Source organism: Arachis hypogaea, chromosome 4, assembly GCF_003086295.3.
Source record: "Arachis hypogaea cultivar Tifrunner chromosome 4, arahy.Tifrunner.gnm2.J5K5, whole genome shotgun sequence".
Taxonomy (NCBI): Eukaryota; Viridiplantae; Streptophyta; class Magnoliopsida; order Fabales; family Fabaceae; genus Arachis; species Arachis hypogaea.
Window position 1 is genome coordinate 106,288,496 of NC_092039.1, and position 17,539 is coordinate 106,306,034.

At 38.9% G+C, this 17,539-nt stretch overlaps 1 non-coding gene across 1 annotated transcript; it reads left to right on the top strand.

Annotated features, from left to right (window-relative positions):
- The first annotated feature begins 16,553 nt into the window (after nucleotides 1-16,553).
- On the top strand, nucleotides 16,554-16,657 carry LOC112798870 (small nucleolar RNA R71). Its single transcript, XR_003200467.1, has one exon. It is a non-coding gene; the product is annotated as a small nucleolar RNA R71 (small nucleolar RNA).
- The last annotated feature ends 882 nt before the right edge of the window (nucleotides 16,658-17,539 follow it).

Sequence of the window (17,539 nt, forward strand, 5' to 3'; positions counted from 1 at the left end):
CCTAGGTTGATTTATGATGGTTTATGTATATATAGCCTGATTGTGGTGATGTTTGGAGCTTGTTGATGATTATTGATGCTTGTTGGAGATTCTTGGTGGCTTAGATTGTGCTTGAAAGCTTATCTTGGGCTCAATTTGGGGTTTTGGTGCATATTGGGGATCGGCCAAGGTATGGTTTCAGTTTTTTCTATGTGGTATATAATATTCATGGACGCTTAGGCTAGTAACCCATAGGATAGGTTTGGATTTATGTGGTTGTTGATGATGGTTGGTTGATGTTGTATGTTGAGATGATATTGCTATGTTAAGAATTAATGATGTTGAGATATGATTCTTGATGATTTTGAATGATTGTATATTGTTGGATATGGATTTAAAGCATGAATAAGGTTGATTATGTGAATTGATAGAGGTGAGGTAAAGATTGGTGAATGTATGGGTGAAAGATTGATTGTAGAGTCATATAATTAAGGTTTGATGGTTGAGAATGGTGATTGGTAACCCTAGGAGGTAATATGTGTTATAACTGGGGGTTTGGTATTGATCTAGTTGGATGTGGCTTGAGAAGTTGGTAAATTTGAGTATATGTGAATTTGGGTAAAAAGGGATTTTTTGTGAACTTTGTTCGATCATAACTTTTGTCTCAGTTTTCAAAATTGATTGGGATTTGTTTGAAATTAAAGCTTATTAAAAACCCTTTAAATCGATATAAAGTTTGTAAAATTTGAAATTTTGTAAAGGAAGTTATGATCATTCAAAGTTGGTGATGAAAATCTGAAATTCTGCAAAGTTGCAGAATTTCAGGATTTCGGATATGTGCGCATGCACAACCCTGCGAAAATCTTATTCAGTGCGGACACACAGACCTGTGCATATGCACAGGCATGAAAAGGCTCCCTACTTGCAGCATTAGCACAGCTTGTTCGCGTGCACATCAATGAAGAATTACGACCTGTGCGTACGCACAGCCCTGTGTGCACGTGCAAGTCGGGAAGGGTCGTCTTTTGGGGCTCTCGCACACCCTATGCGAGTGAATAGACTTTACAAATTTTAGTACCTGCGCGCACGCGCACTCCTGTGCGTACGCACACGCCCTGTTTCACAAATTTAAACTTTATTTTTAACTATTTCACCTTCCCAATAAGGTTGTAAGCTTCTATAACACCATTTTAAGGCTTTTGGCTTAATTTTGAGTATGGGAATATGGGAGATAGTCTAAGGGTTTAATTGATGATTATTATGAAAAATTAGCGAACGGAGGTTTAGGTTTCTGGTGTACTGAGGAGGGGTTGGTATAGTGGGAATGGAGAATGGAAATATTGAATTGACAGTGGTTGAGATGAATCGCTGAATGAGATGATGGATCCATGATATGTTGAAATTTGTTTTCAGAAAACAACTGATGTATCATACGTATCTTGAGATTATGAGACGCTATGTGATGCGTAAGCATCTTTCCTATCTTTTCCTAGTGAATTTGCATCTAATTTATTGAGTTTAATAAATAATTAATTATATTTTAGCCAATATGGATGCTACTTTGAGTCTTGTGCAATTTTGTTTATTTTAGGTAGCATTCAGCTGGATTTGATGGAGTTTCTGTAGCACAAGAATCAAAGGAGATGGCAGCGAGGAACGACGCGTACGGGTAGCTGACGCGTGCGCGTGATTTGGAGCTTTCCATGGCGACGCGTGCGCGTGACTGACGCGTACGCGTGATTTGAAGATTTGCACAGCGACGCGTGCGTGTGACCGACGCGTCCGCGTGACTTGAGCAAAAGACCATCGATGCGTACGCGTCAGTGACATGTGCCACGTGTAAAACGCAAAAAAATGCTGGGGCTTTTGGGCTGTTTTGACCCAGTTTTCAGCCCAAAAAACATATATTAGAAGCTGCAGAATGGACAAAACATGTGGTCCACACTCATCAACTGAAGACCTACTGATTATTCTGATTTAAATTCAAATCTTATTTTTAGGAAAAGATATTATTTTTAATTTTAGATAATTAGATTTTAAATTTATGAGGATTAGTTATAAAAAGGGATTTCATTAGTTAACTCAGGAGGAGGAGCCCATCAGATTGGAACTCTGTACATTTTACCTGAATCCTTATTTTTTCTCTGAACCATGAGCAACTAAACCTCCACTGTTAAGGTTAGGAGCTTTGTTTATTGTATGGATTGATACTATTATTTTTCTATTTTAATTCATATTTTGATTTATATTTCAATAATTGTTTTCGTTCTTTATTTTATGAATATGGGTGGAACGGAAGTATGACCCATGTTCTAATTGAGTTCTTGTATAACTTGAAAAAGCTCTTTACTTGAACAACAGCTTGAAAATATATTATCCTGAATTTCTAATTGTTTGTATTTAACGGGATATGTGACATATAATCCCCTTATTTTTGGATAATTAGGATTCTTGTGGCATATAAACTGGAATTTGATCATCACCCTCTAATTGGAATTAATTGACCAAGGAATTGGCAGTTGATGAACTTTAGAGGAGAATAGGAAGGTCTAAGGAATTAGGGTCTAGTCATAAATAGTTTGCCATGAATGAAATCTTGCATGATTATTCTCTTGCGTGCCTGCCTTCTGATATTTTCAATTTAAACCTTTTGAATATCTCAAAACCCTTTTCTACTTGCCTAACTAAGTAAATCATTTAACCATTGTTGCTTGATCCATCAATCCTCGTGGGATCGATCCTCACTCACCTGAGGTATTACTTGGTACGACCCGGTGCACTTGCAGGTTAGTTTGTAGGTTGTAAATTACTACACCACTCTACGCCCAGCAGGGACGGTGGTTGGATCCCGCCTGTCGAGGTAGTGGCGGCGGTGTCAGGGCGGTGGTTCGTCCCGCTTGCGTTGAGACGTGAGGTCGGTGACAAGAGTATCCCGCTCGCATCCCTTCAGATTTCTAAAGCGTACAGGCATAAAACCCTGGATAGTAATCCGAGCACTATATCTCGGACGTTCCCATTGATGATTCCGAAGGACGACGTCTCCATGGAGATGTGTCGGGTTGGAAGTTGAATCGACAATGTGATATCACAGCAAGTAGGATAGGCATTCATCAGGTGCATTTTTATCTGTTTGTATGCTTTGCCGACTTGATATTGTTTGCCTATTTGTATAACATGTCTAATTGCTACTTGAGTTACTTGCTTTATATGCTTCTACCTGTGATTTACTTGCATTGCTATTAATTGTGCTTTCTACTGGGATTGAAGAGGTTCGGAAGGCGGTGGCGATGGGATCACATGGAGGATAGGTTGGCGAAGGCTGTGGGACAGAGGTGTTTGGTTAGAATAGAAATCCCCTAAGATAGAGTACCGGGTTTATTTATGTTAAGATTTATATTTATGCTTTATTGTTTAGTATGCCTTAAGATTGAATCTTGTGGTGGATTCGGAGCCTAGGATTGCCATTGGCGTCCCGTGGTCTTATATCCTACATCACTGGGCACTGTTACCATACTGAGAACCTCCGGTTCTTATACCATATATCTGTCGTATTTTTCAGATGCAGGTTGCAACCCGACTCGATGAGTTGTTTGGTTGGTGACAGAAGCGGAGGATCCGGATACCTTTTAGAGCCTTTTTAGTTTATTTCATATTTGTCTCTCGCTTTTGTATTTTTGTTTTGGCCTAGAGGCTTGTATTTGAGAGAGAACAAAACTTGTATAAGCCATTTTAAACTGCAGTTTCCTTTTGTCTGTATATCTGGCTAGCCGGCTTAAATTTCGCGAGCCGTGGCTAGTTTCTTATGATATTATACTCTTATATGATTATCTTTGTTTATATCACATCTCTTTCTTGTGCTTTAAGTTAGACGTTTCGTTAGTTCGTTTTGCGCTTTTAAATCCTATTTTTGAGCTATATCCTTTATCAGGCTTCTAGATTATATTATTTCTTCTATATATATCATATGTATCAGCTCTAGAACTCTTGTAACCCTTGATTAACCTTTATTTTACGACGCAAGGTAAAGCTTAGGCTAATTGGGGTGTTACGTTTAGTGGTATCAGAGCGGTTCGTCCTCGTGAGCCTAAGGAATGGACCGATTGTGCTTCATTGCATACTCTAGGTCATTTTTCTTTCATGCTATTTAGGTTATCTACTTGATATTTCATAGCATGCTTGTTTGTGAGTGCCTGTTTGGGATATTGAAGCACTAGGCTTTTGATGTTGAGACTGATCACCTTGATATCGATTGTTTGGTGTAGACAAGAACCCTAATGGCGACTTGCGGACAAGGTTGTACACGTTCACGAAGAGAGAGTAGGAATGAGCGACCGGCTGATAACCATGCCGAGTTCATGGTGGCAATGGTGAACCTTGCAAACACCATGGAGGCTAATGCTGCTGCGACTCTGCAAGTTATGCAGAGGTTAGCCCAACCAGACGGAAGCGGAAACAAAAATAGAGAGGGTGCCAAAGATAGCTTGAGTGGTGTCCCAAGAACTCTAGCTACTTTTCGGAAAGCTGACCCGCCAGTTTTCAATGGTTTGACAAACGATACTGAAGCAAACAACTGGTTCCAAGCTGTGGAGCGTGCATTCCTAACTCAACATATACCATATGACCAGTTCGTGGAGCATGTGGCTTATCAACTAGTGGGAGAAGCTCAGCAATGGTGGTAAGGAGCGCGTCAACTACTATACCAACAGAACGTGAACATTACCTGGGCGTTATTCGAGGAAGCTTTCTACAAGAAGTACATTCTTGAGTCAATAAAGGAGGCCAGAGAATTGGAGCTTTTACAGCTAAAGCAAGGGTCCATGACTATAACAGAATACACCAGCAAGTTCGAGGAACTCTGTAGGTTCTCGAGGATAAGTCAGGGTATTCTTGAGTCTTATGAGGGGTATAAATGTGTCAAATACGAAGTAGGGATGAGGGAAGATATCAGGCGTGTTGTGGCTCCATTGGAGATTAGGAGATTCTTTTAATTGGTGGACAAGGCGAGGGTTGTTGAAGAACATGCAAAGACAGTAGTCTCGTCAAGGGACACTCATGGAGGAAACATTAGTAGGGAACGCGATGATTACTGATAAACCACTATTTTGTGGTTTATCTTGTGATTAATTTAGTGGAATTTGCCTATTATTCTCACACTTATTCATGTAATTCGCATGTTTTACATTTTTCTTCCTAATTTTGTGCTATGATTGAAAACATACTTCTTAGGCCTTAAAATAGCTAAATTTAATTCACCTTGATTCCATTCGATGCTTTGATATGTTTGTTAAGTGATTTTAGATTTAGAAGGCAAAGATTGAATTGAGGGAATGAAGAAAAGTTATGTGAAAATGGAGAACTCATGAAGAAATGAAGGAATTGCAAAGCTGTCAATCCTGACCTCTTCGTACTTAATTGACCATAAATTAAGCTACAGAGGTCCAAATGAGGCAGTTCTAGTTGTGTTGGAAAGGTAACATCCGGGGCTTCAAAATGATATAAAATTTACCATAGTTGCCATGAAGTTAGGAGATGCGCACGCGTGGATCAGGCGTATGCATGACCTTGGAAAAGTTCAGCAACGCGTAAGTGTGAGCAACGTGTACGCGTGACAGAGCCACGTGCTGCACGTATCAAACCAGCGATTTCTGGGCTATTTTTTGGCCCAGTTTCAAGCCCAAAAATGAAGATTAGAGGCTACAGAGTGGGAGAATCAGGGAGTCACTTCTCATTCACATAATTTTAGGTTTTAGATGTAGTTTTCTAAAGAGAGAGGCTCTCCTCTCTCTAGGTTTTAGGGTTTTCTTTTCAATTTCTTCTCAAATTCAAGTTCAATGTTCCTTTAATTTAGTTTCTCTTCTACTTTTATTTGTTCTAGCATTCTAGTTTAGTTATTTTCCTTGTTGATTACTTTACGTTGCCAATTTAGTTTATGAATGTTTCATGTTAGATTCAATATCTAATTAATGTAATTTATGTTTAGATTTAATATTCCTTGTTACTCTTCTATGTTTTTATGTTATGCCTTCCAAGTGTTTGATAAAATGCTTGGTTGGATTTTAAATTAGCTTTTTATATCCTTGACTTGGATTGATTAGTTGAGACTATAGAGTTATCAAATTCTCTTGTTGAAGGATAATTGAAAATAGATGATTTGATTAGGACTTGTGAACCTAAGTTGATTTTGCTTACTTGATTTACCTTCATTGTAGAGGTTAACTAAGTGAAAGTGAAATACAATTATCATCACAATTGAAGATGATAACGAGGACATGACTCTTAGTTCTCAATCATAGTTAAGAGTTTTCTTAGTTATTAATTTAATTTCTTGCCATTTTATTTCCTTGTTCTTTATTTCAAAAACCCAAAAAGATACTTTTCCATAACCAATGATAACCATACTTCCTTGCAATTTCTTGAGAGACGACCCGAGGTTTAATACTTCGGTTAATTTCATTGGTTTGCTTAAGTGACAAATATATTAAATTTGATTGAGGTTGAATTTTCGGTTTAGAAATATACTTGCAACGCGATTATTTTTGTGAAAATCTTTACCGATATTTTTCCTCCATCAATTTTTGGCGCCGTTGCCAGGGAGTTGCAAACATGTGCCTTAGTATTGGTTATTGTAAATATTTGCTTCTTTTCTTAGTTTTCATTTTTATTAGTTACCATGAATTCTCACCCCTTTGGCAATGAGTTTGGTTACAATTATGTTGTAGGAAGTGGAGATTACAATGAAGGCTTGCATCAAGGATGGGACAATCAAAGATGGAAAGAGCGACAAGGATTTAATCAACCCTCTTGGCAAAAACTGCCTCCAATGTATTATGAGCAACAAGAATTCCATAATGTATACCAAGACAATAGTTATAGTGGATCTCTTCGTGACAATCAACACCCACCATAATATACCTATGAATCCCCTCCTCAACATAGTTTTAAACCAAGGTACTCACAAGTCCTATGTTACCAAACATCCCCATATGACCCTAATCCTAACCCACCATACCAAGAGCCTTATGAGCTATACTTAGAACCACCCCCATTCTAACACAATTACTCCCAAGAACCACCACCTCCATATACACCATGTCTATATCCATCAATCCAAGAGCACTATGATCCGATTTATGATAGCCAAGTGGAACAAGAGCCACAGGATCATTTCAAGGAAGTAATAGATCGACTTCAAACAACTATCCATCAAATGGAGCTAGAGGAAAGTCGAAAAGCACACGAAGCTCTCATGGCTAACAAATCTCAACTTAAGAACAAGGGACTAAAGTGTGTTGTACAACAAGTAAAAAAGATGGAGAGTGTTGAACCACCACATTCTTATCATGATGAACCACTCTCTTATCATGAACCTTTCCTCCGAAGCAATGAACCCCCATATCCACTCCAATCTCCAATGGAAGACACTCTTGGTGTTCTTCTTCAAGAGCAAAGAGAGATGCAAAGGACGACATTAGATTTCATTGCTACCTTGACTGAGGTAGTAGGTAATTTAGCTTTACTGTGCGTCAACACTCAAGGAACTCCCATGCCTACATGTGGAGAATCTAATGAAGAACGTAGCATGAAGGAGAAACTAGGAATTCCGGTGGAAAATGAGGAATGTGGTTTTGTGTTGGAACAGTTGGAGGAAGGCGTACTTGTTGAAGAGGAAGAAGTGGTTGAAGACTTAGGAGATGCTGAACCTCCATGGAAATCTAAAGTTGTAGATTATTCCTCCAAGATGCTTGGAATTGATGTTGAGGAGGCTAGTGCACAGCTTCCAAGACATGTTCCCTATGAAGAATTGGACGGAATAGATCAAGAGGCAAGTTCCTTTGGTGATGATGATCATGAATCAAGCCAACCTTCTCCCGATGAAATTGAAAGAAACATTGAGGTAGACTTCTCTCCACCTCATATTTATAATTCGAGTGACGGAGAAGAGTTGGATGAACTCGGTGAGGAAGAGCTTGAAAGTGAAGAACCTTCTTAAAAAGTGGAAGTCCTTCGAAAAGGATGGATGCGAGTTGAATATTCCTTATCAAGATCGTTAGAGACTTCTCTACCTAAGTTGCCATCTACTCCTTCATTTGAGTGGGTAAAACTTATCTCTATTAGCCTTATTATCCCACTTGAGTATGGTATGCTTGAAATGGATGGCCAACTTAGGAGGCTTTGTGGAATGAAGCGTAAAAGAAGGATGTTTAATGGTTGGAGTTGCAAATCAAGGCTTACCAAGGTTGAGATTTCAAGAGCTAGAAGCAAGGGTCGGATTAGTGATCAATTGGTTGGGTTTAAGAGAAGAGTTTGGTATTTCATTGAGAATTTGGACTGCTTGCCACCCGGTTGAAACAATGATGATCTACTTAAAAACGGGTGTAGACACAAGATTTGGGATCCAGGAATACCAGAGGATCAACTTTGGGAGCTCAAAGCTTGTGAAGAACGTCATCAAGGCTTGGTGTATACACTTAGAGATATTGGAGCTTATTGGAAGTCCAAGCGTTGGTGAAAGTTTCAAGATGAGTTCAAACACACACCACCATGACAAGGAGCTCACTAAATGTCCAACTTAAGGACTTTAACTAAAAGTGCTAGGTGGGAGACACCCCACTATGGTAAACTCTTTCTATTTTCTCTTTCATTCCTAGTGGTAATAAGTTAAATTTTCATTTTTAGCTATGTTTGTTCGGTTTAAATTGTGTTTCTAGTGGTTTAATAATGTTTAGAGTTATTCTAGCAGCTTGTTAGTTTTCTCTAAGGAGAGAGAGAGAGAGAGAGAGAGAGAGAGAGAGAGAGAGAGAGAGAGAGGGTGTGACGCGTACGCGTGACCCATGCGTACGCGTCGATGCCAATTTCATTCTCTAGCATAATGAACAGAGAGTTGCGCTAGAATCGCGCTGGTGGGGTGCTAGACGCACAACACAACCCACGCGTGTGCGTCCTTGACGCGTACGCATCACTTTAATTTTCTGACCACCGACGCGTACGCATCGAAGCAAAAATTTTGATGGTCTAGTGCATTTTCCCGAAAGTTGGGCTGCCACTGTGCTGGAATTGTGCATTTAGCATGCGAGTAGTCACGCGTACGCGTGACCGACACTCACGTGTCAGTGTTCATTTTTTGGCCATCCACGGGTACGCGTCGCATGGTTGTTTCTGTTTTTACGCGCACGAGTGACCTACGTGCGCGCGTCGCGTCCCGTTTTCCATTTTACTTCTTTATTCTCTCCTATCTTATTCTTTCTTCTTTCCTTTCTTATTCTTTCTTCTTCTTTTCTTCTTGTTCATTTCTTTAACCTCTCATCCTTATTCTCTTTCATTCTATTTTCCTTATTGCATTTGCATACTTTCACTCATTGCATTTTTATTTTGTGCATGTTTTTATTTTCTTTTCTAAATTTGGTACCTTTTCTTTGGTGTTGAATTTTCTTGCTCAACTGTTGAATATCTCTTGTATTATTCTGATGCTTCGTGACTTATTTTATTCTGATTGGGTGATATTATTTAAGTCAATCCTAATCTTCTATGACACTTGTATTCTTTTTACATTGATATGAACTTATATTGCCCTTCATGACCTAATCTCTTTCCCCCATTGTTGCAATTCTTGCACTATTGATATGTCATTTGCCTATACTATTTACTCACTTGCATGTTGTAGCTACCATGTAGTTGAGATCCTCATTATTATTTGGCATTATACCACCTATATTTCATTTGTTTGCATATTTTTGTTTGTGGGTTATTCTTCTTCCTTTTTCTCTTCTTTCAGGATGGCCACCAAGAGGAGAAATAAAAAATTCTAATTGGGGCGACAAACAAGTTCTTTTGCACACTCTTTTGAAGAAACTTCATCAGTTGTAGCAACCCGTCCACGTACACATCTTTGCATACACTAAGGACGGTGCAATCTTTAAGTGTGGGGAGGTCGATACCGACTTCCGTGGGTTAGTTACTTTCTTCTCAACACCAAAGTTTAATTCTCTTGGTTACTTAGTTGTTGCATTGCATGATAAATTACATGTGTAGTTAATTGTTTGCATTTATGTACTGCTTGGTTAAAGTAATAATTTCTTTTCTAAGAAACTATTTTAAAGCATTTCACTAATTTGAACAAAAAATTTTGTTGAACTTGTTTGAAGAATTTTATTTTGGGAACATGGTTTTAGAGCTCGAACATACAAAACCAGTGAGCTTTTTGAACCTATTTGATTGGTTGCATCTTATCAACTAATGTTTTATTATGGTGTATGTTGTTCTCTCTAAAATTGTGATCTTTGTCTTGCTTAATTTTATATTTCCATTGTTTGATGTATACATGCATTTATGTGATTGAGACCTTCTTTCACTAAGCTTACATACCTATATGGCCTTAACATTTTCATTATCCTTTGCAAACCAAAGTTGAACCTATTTTACCCCTTTGTTCTTTACTTTAGCTCATCACTAACTCTAAGCAGAAAACAATAATGTCCTTAATTTAAATCCTTGGTTAACTTAGACTAGTGAGAGTGCTTATGAATTAAGTGTGGGAAAATTGGGTTTGAAAACGTTTGTTTTGAGAATTGGGTGTTGTATACTTTTTGTAAAAAATGTGCAAAGAATGTTGAGGACATGTTTATGCATTCAATACCTTAATCATATGCATTGAGAAAAATAAAACAAAAGAAAAAAAAGAGAAAAAAAAAAAGAAAAAAAGAGCAAATAATAAAAGGGTACAAAATGTCCCAAGGTAAAAGGTGATAGCAATACATATGTACTATACTCAAAATTGGGATGCATGAATATGAGGAAAACATAGTTAATTGGTAGTTACATTTTGTATTGTGATTACATGGATTGTCTTAAGTTAGGTGGGAAGTTTAGGTTAATTAAGAATTCAGATTTTAGTCCACTTGACCAAATACAATCCTACCTTGACCCTAACCCCATTACAACCCTTAAAAGACCTCTTGATATGTGGTGCACGAAATTTTGATCATCAACAATGGCGCCAAAAACTTGGTAGCGCTCTCAACGTGAATCACACTTAGTCACAACTTTGCACAACTAACCAGCAAGTGCACTGGGTCGTCCAAGTAATACCTTACGTGAGTAAGGGTCGATCCCACGGAGATTGTTGGTATGAAGCAAGCTATGGTCATCTTGTAAATCTCAGTTAGGTGGATAATAAATGTTATGGAGTTTTTAAATAGTAAATAAAGCAGAAAATAAAGATAGAGTTACTCATGTAATTCAATTGTGGGAATTTCAGATAAGTGTATGGAGATGCTTGTCCCTGTTGGATCTCTGCTTTCCTACTGCCTTCCTTCAATCATTTTTATTTCTTTCCATGGCAAGCTGTATGTAGGGCATCACTGTTGTCAATGGCTACATCCCATCCTCTCAGTGAAAAAGGTCCAAATGCTCTGTCACGGCACGACTAATCATCTGTCGGTTCTCGATCATGTTGGAATAGAATCCCTTGATTCTTTTGCGTTTGTCATCACGCCCAACAATCGCGAGTTTGAAACTCGTCACAGTCATTCAATCCCTGAATCCTACTCGGAATACCACAGACAAGGTTTAGACTTTCCGGATTCTCATGAATGCCGCCATCAATCTAGCTTATACCACAAAGATTCTGATTAAGGAATCCAAGAGATATGCGCCCGGTCTGAGGTAGAACGAAAGTAGTTGTCAGTCACGCGTTCATAGGTGAGAATGATGATGAGTGTCACGGATCATCACATTCATCATGTTGAAGTGCAACGAATATCTTAGAACAGGAATAGCTGAATTGAATAGAAAATAGTAGTAATTACATTAAAACTTGAGGTACAGCCGAGCTCCACACCCTTAATCTATGGTGTGTAGAAACTCTACCGTTGAAAACACATAAGTGATGAAGGTTCAGGCATGGCCGAATGGCCAGCCCCCAAACTTGATCAGAAGACCGAATGGTCAAAAGACCTTACAATCAAAGACACTTAATACAATAGTAAAAAGTCCTATTTATACTAGACTAGCTACTAGGGTTTACAGAAGTAAGTGATTGATGCAGAAATCTACTTCCGGGACCCACTTGGTGTGTGCTTGGGCTGAGCTTAAACTTTACACGAGCTGAGGCTTCTTTTGGAGTTGAACGCCAAGTTGTAACGTGTTTTTGGCGTTCAACTCTGGTTTGTGACGTGTTTCTGGCGTTTGACTCCAGAATGCAGCATGGAACTGGCGTTGAACGCCAATTTACATCATCTAATCACGAATAAAATATGGACTATTATATATTGCTGGAAAGCTCTAGATGTCCACTTTCCAACGCCATTGAGAACGCGCCATTTGGAGTTCTGTAGCTCCAAAAAATCCATTTCGAGTGTAGAGAGGTCAGATTCCAACAGCATCAGCAGTCCTTTGTCAGTCTCCTTATCAGAGTTTTGCTTAGGTCCCTCAATTTTAGCCAGAAATTACAGAAAAATACACAAACTCATAGTAAAGTCCAGAAATGTGAATTTAGCATAAAAACTAATGAAAACATCCCTAAAAGTAGCTAGATCATACTAAAAACTACCTAAAAACAATGCCAAAAAGCGTATAAATTAGCCGCTCATCACAACACCAAACTTAAATTGTTGCTTGTCCCCAAGCAACTGAAAATAAATTAGGATAAAAAGAAGAGAATATACTATAAATCCCAAAATATCAATGAATATTAATTCTAATTAGATGAGCGGGACTTGTAGCTTTTTGCTTCTGAACAGTTTTGGCATCTCACTTTCTCCTTTGAAGTTTAGAATGATTGGCATCTATAGGAACTTTAGAATTTCAGATAGTGTTATTGATTCTCCTAGTTAAGTTTGTTGATTCTTGAACACAGCTACTTTTATGAGTCTTGGCCGTGGCCCTAAGCATTTTGTTTTCCAGTATTACCACCGGATACATAAATGCCACAGACACATGACTGGGTGAATCTTTTCAGATTGTGACTCAGCTTTGCTAAAGTCCCCAGTTAGAGGTGTCCAGAGCTCTTAAGCACACTCTTTTTGCTTTAGATCACGACTTTAACCACTCAGTCTCAAGCTTTTCACTTGGACCTGCATGCCACAAGCACATGGTTAGGGACAGCTTGATTTAGCCGCTTAGGCCTGGATTTTATTTCCTTGGACTCTCCTATCCATTGATGCTCAAAGCCTTGGACCTTTTTTACCCTTGTCTTTTGGTTTTAAGGGCTATTGGTTTTTTCTGTTTGCTTTTTTTTCGCAAGCTTTTGCTTTTTCACTGCTTTTTCTTGCTTCAAGAATCAATTTTCATGATTCATATTGTCAATAACATTCTCTTTGTTCATCATTCTTTCAAGAGCCAATAATTTTAACATTCATAAACAATAAGATCAAAATTATGCACTGTTCAAGCATTCATTCAGAAAATAAAAAGTATTGTCACTACATCAATATAATTAAACTAAATTTAAGGATAATTTCAAAATTCATGTACTTCTTGTTCTTTTGAATTAGAAACATTTTTCATTTAAGAGAGGTGAAGGATTCATGGAATTATTCATAGCCTTAAGACATAGTTACTAAATACTAATGATCATGAAGTAGAGACACAAAACATAGATAAACATGAAGCATAAAAATCGAAAAATAGAAAAAAATAAGAGCAAGGAGAGAGTCCACCTTAGTGATGGTGGCGCCTTCCTCTTAAAGGGGCAATGGTGCTTTTTGAACTCCTCTATGTTCTTCCTTGCCTCTGTTGCTTGATCCCTAGTAATTTTGGTGCTCCTGTCCTTAGTTGCTCCCAATAATTGTGTGGAGGAGAATGTATCCCCTGAGGTATCTCGGGGATCTCTTGATTTGCAGTCAAATGTTCTACTACTGAGCTATAGACCCTTGAGATGAATCTCTCAATCTCCTATGACTCGGAGGTGGAAGCTTTTGTCTTCCCTTTCCTCTTTCTAGAGGTTTCTCTGGCCTTAGGTGCCATCAATGGTTATGGAAAAACAAAAAAGTTATGCTTTTACCACACCAAATTTAAAATGTTGCTCGCCCTCGAGCAAAAGAAGACAGAATAGAAGAAGAAGATATAGAGGAGATGGAGGGATGTTTGTATTCGGCTATATGGGTGGGATTGGGTGGGAAAGAATTTTGAATTTTGAATGTAGGTGGGGTTTATGGGAAAGAGTGGATGGATGTGAGTGGTGAAGAGGTAATGGGGAAGAGAGATTGAAGTGATTGGTGAAGGGTTCTTGGGAAAGGGTTTTATAGGATTATGAGGAGGGAAGGTGAGTGGAGGTAGGTGGGGATCCTGTGGGGTTCATAGATCCTGAGATGATCCTGTGGGGTTCACAGATCCTGAGATGTCAAGGATTTACATCCCTGCATCAATTAGGCATATAGAATGCCTTTGCATACAATTCTGGCGTTTAGACGCCATATTGATGCTTGTTTTGGGCGTTCAACGCCCATGTGCAGTATGTTTCTGGCGTTGAACGCCAGTTCCATGCTTGTTTCTGGCGTTGAACTCCAGTTCCATGCTTGTTTCTGGCGTTCAGCGCCAGCTCTCCTCAGGGTATATTCCTGGCATTCAAACGCTAGGATGCTGCTTGTTTCTGGCATTCAATGCCAGATCCATGCTCTGTTCTGGCGTTGAACGCCAGCCAGATGCTCTTTACTGGCGTTTAAACGCCAATAAGTCCTTCCTCCAGGGTGTGATTTTTCTTCTGCTATTTTTTGTTCTATTTTTAATTTTAGTATTTTTTTCGTGACTCCACATGATCATGAACCTAATAAAACACAAAATAACAATAAAATAAAAAATTAGGTAAATAAAAATTGGGTTGCCTCCCAATAAGCGCTCTTTTAATGTCACTAGCTTGACAGTGGGCTCTCATGGAGCCTCACAGATGTTCAGAGCATGATGAGGACCTCCCAACACCAAACTTAGAGTTTGAATGTGGAGGCTTCTCAACACCAAACTTAGAGTTTGGTTGTGACCTCCCAACACCAAACTTAGAGTTTGATTGTGGGGGCTTTATTTGACTCTGTATTGAGAGAAGCTTTTCATGCTTCCTCTCCATGTATACAGAAGAACACCCTTGGGTCTTAAACACAAGGTAGTCCCCATTCAATTGAAGGACTAATTCTCCTCTGTTAACATCTATCACAGCTCCTGCTGTGGCTATGAAAGGTCTTCCAAGGATGATGCATTCATCCTCCTCCTTCATAGTGTCTAAGATTATGAAATCAGCAGGGATGTAAAGGCCTTCGACCTTTACTAACATGTCCTCTACCAATCCATAAGCTTGTCTTACTGACTTGTCTGCCATTTGTAATGAGAATATGGCAGGCTGTACCTCAATGATCCCTGGCTTCTCCATTATAGAGAGTGGCATAAGATTTATACTTGACCCCAGGTCACACAGAGCCTTGTTAAAGGTCATGGTGCCTATGGTACAGGGTATTAAGAATTTACCAGGATCTTGTCTCTTTTGAGATAAAGTTTTCTGAATCCATGTATCTAGTTCACTAATGAGCAAGGGAGGTTCACCTTCCCAAGTCTCATTACCAAACAACTTGGCATTCAGCTTCATGATGGCTCCTAGATATTGAGCAACTTGCTCTCCAGTTACATCTTCATCCTCTTCAGAGGAAGAATAATCTTCAGAACTCATGAATGGCAGAAGGAGGCTTAATGGAATCTCTATGGTCTCTATATGAGCCTCAGATTCCTTTAGGTCCTCAATAGGGAACTCCTTCTTTCTTGAGAGACGTCCCATGAGGTCTTCCTCATTGGGATTCACGTCCTCCCCCTCCTCCTTGCATTCGGCCATATTGACTATATCAATGGCCTTGCACTCTCTCTTTGGATTCTCTTCAGTATTGCTTGGGAGAGTACTAGGAGGAGTTTTAGTTACTTTCTTACTCAGCTGACCCACTTGTGCCTCCAAATTTCTAATGGAGGACCTTGTCTCACTCATGAAACTTAAAGTGGCCTTAGACAGATCAGAGACTATATTTGCTAAATTAGAGGTGCTCTGCTCAGAATTCTCTGTCTGTTGCTAAGAAGATGATGGAAAAGGCTTGCTATTGCTAAACCTATTTCTTCCACCATTATTAAAGCCTTGTTGAGGCTTTTGTTGATCCTTCCATGAGAAGTTTGGGTGATTTCTCCATGATGAATTATAGGTGTTTCCATAAGGTTCACCCATGTAATTTACCTCTGCTATTGCAGGGTTCTCAGGATCATAAGCTTCTTCTTCAGAAGATGCCTCTTTAGTACTGTTGGATGCATTTTGCCATCCATTCAAAATTTGAGAAATCATGTTGACTTGATGAGTCAACATTTTGTTCTGAGCCAATATAGCATTCAGAGCATCAATTTCAAGAACTCCCTTCCTCTGAGGGGTCCCATTATTCATGGAATTCCTCTTAGAAGTGTACATAAATTGGTTATTTGCAACCATGTCAATGAGTTCCCAAGCTTCTGCAGGCGTTTTCTTTAGGTGAATGGATCCACCTGCAAAATGGTCCAATGACATCTTGGAAAACTCAGATAGACCATAATAGAATATATCTATTATGGTCCATTCTGAAAACATGTCAGAAGGACACTTTTTGGTCATCTGCTTGTATCTTTCCCAAGCTTCATAGAGGGATTCACCATCTTTTTGCTTGAAGGTCTGAACATCCACTCTAAGCTTGCTCAGCTTTCGAGGAGGAAAGAATTTACCCAAGAAGGCCGTGACTAGCTTATCCCAGGAGTTCAGGCTATCTTTAGGTTGTGAGTCCAACCATGTTCTAGCTCAGTCTCTTACAGCAAAAGGGAAAAGCATGAGCCTGTAGACTTCAGGATCTACTCCATTAGTCTTAACAGTCTCACAGATATGCAAGAACTCAGTTAAAAACTGGTAGGGATCTTCTGATGGAAGTCCATGAAACTTGCAGTTCTGTTGCATTAGAGCAACTAGTTGAGGTTTCAACTCAAAATTGTTTGCTCCAATGGCAGGAATTGAGATGCTTCTTCCATCAAATTTGGACGTGGGTTTAGTATAATCACCAAGCATCCTCTTTGCATCATTGTTGTTAGGTTCGGCTGCCATCTCCTTTTCTTGTTCGAAAATTTCAGTAAGGTTGTCTCTGGATTGTTGTAATTTAGCTTCTCTTAGTTTCGTCTTCAGAGTCCTTTCAGGTTCAGGGTCAGCTTCAACAAGAATGCCTTTTTCCTTGTTCCTGCTCATATGAGAAAGAAGAGAACAGAAAAGGAAGAGGAATCCTCTATGTCACAGTATAGAGATTCCTTTATGTTAGTAGAAGAAGAAGGGAATAAAGAAAGGAGAATCCAAACACAAGGGTGAGGATAGAGGTGGTGATTTGAGATGAAGAGAGGTAAAGAGAGGTGTTAGTAAATAGATAAATGAATAGAAGAAGAGGAGAAAGGGAGAAATTTTCGAAAATAAATTTTGAAAAGGAGTTAAATTGAAAAGGGAAGATAAAATTAGAATTAAAATTTAAAACAATTAATTAATTAAAAAGAATTTTCGAAAAAAGGGGAAGGTATTTTCGAAAATTGGAGAGGGAAGAGT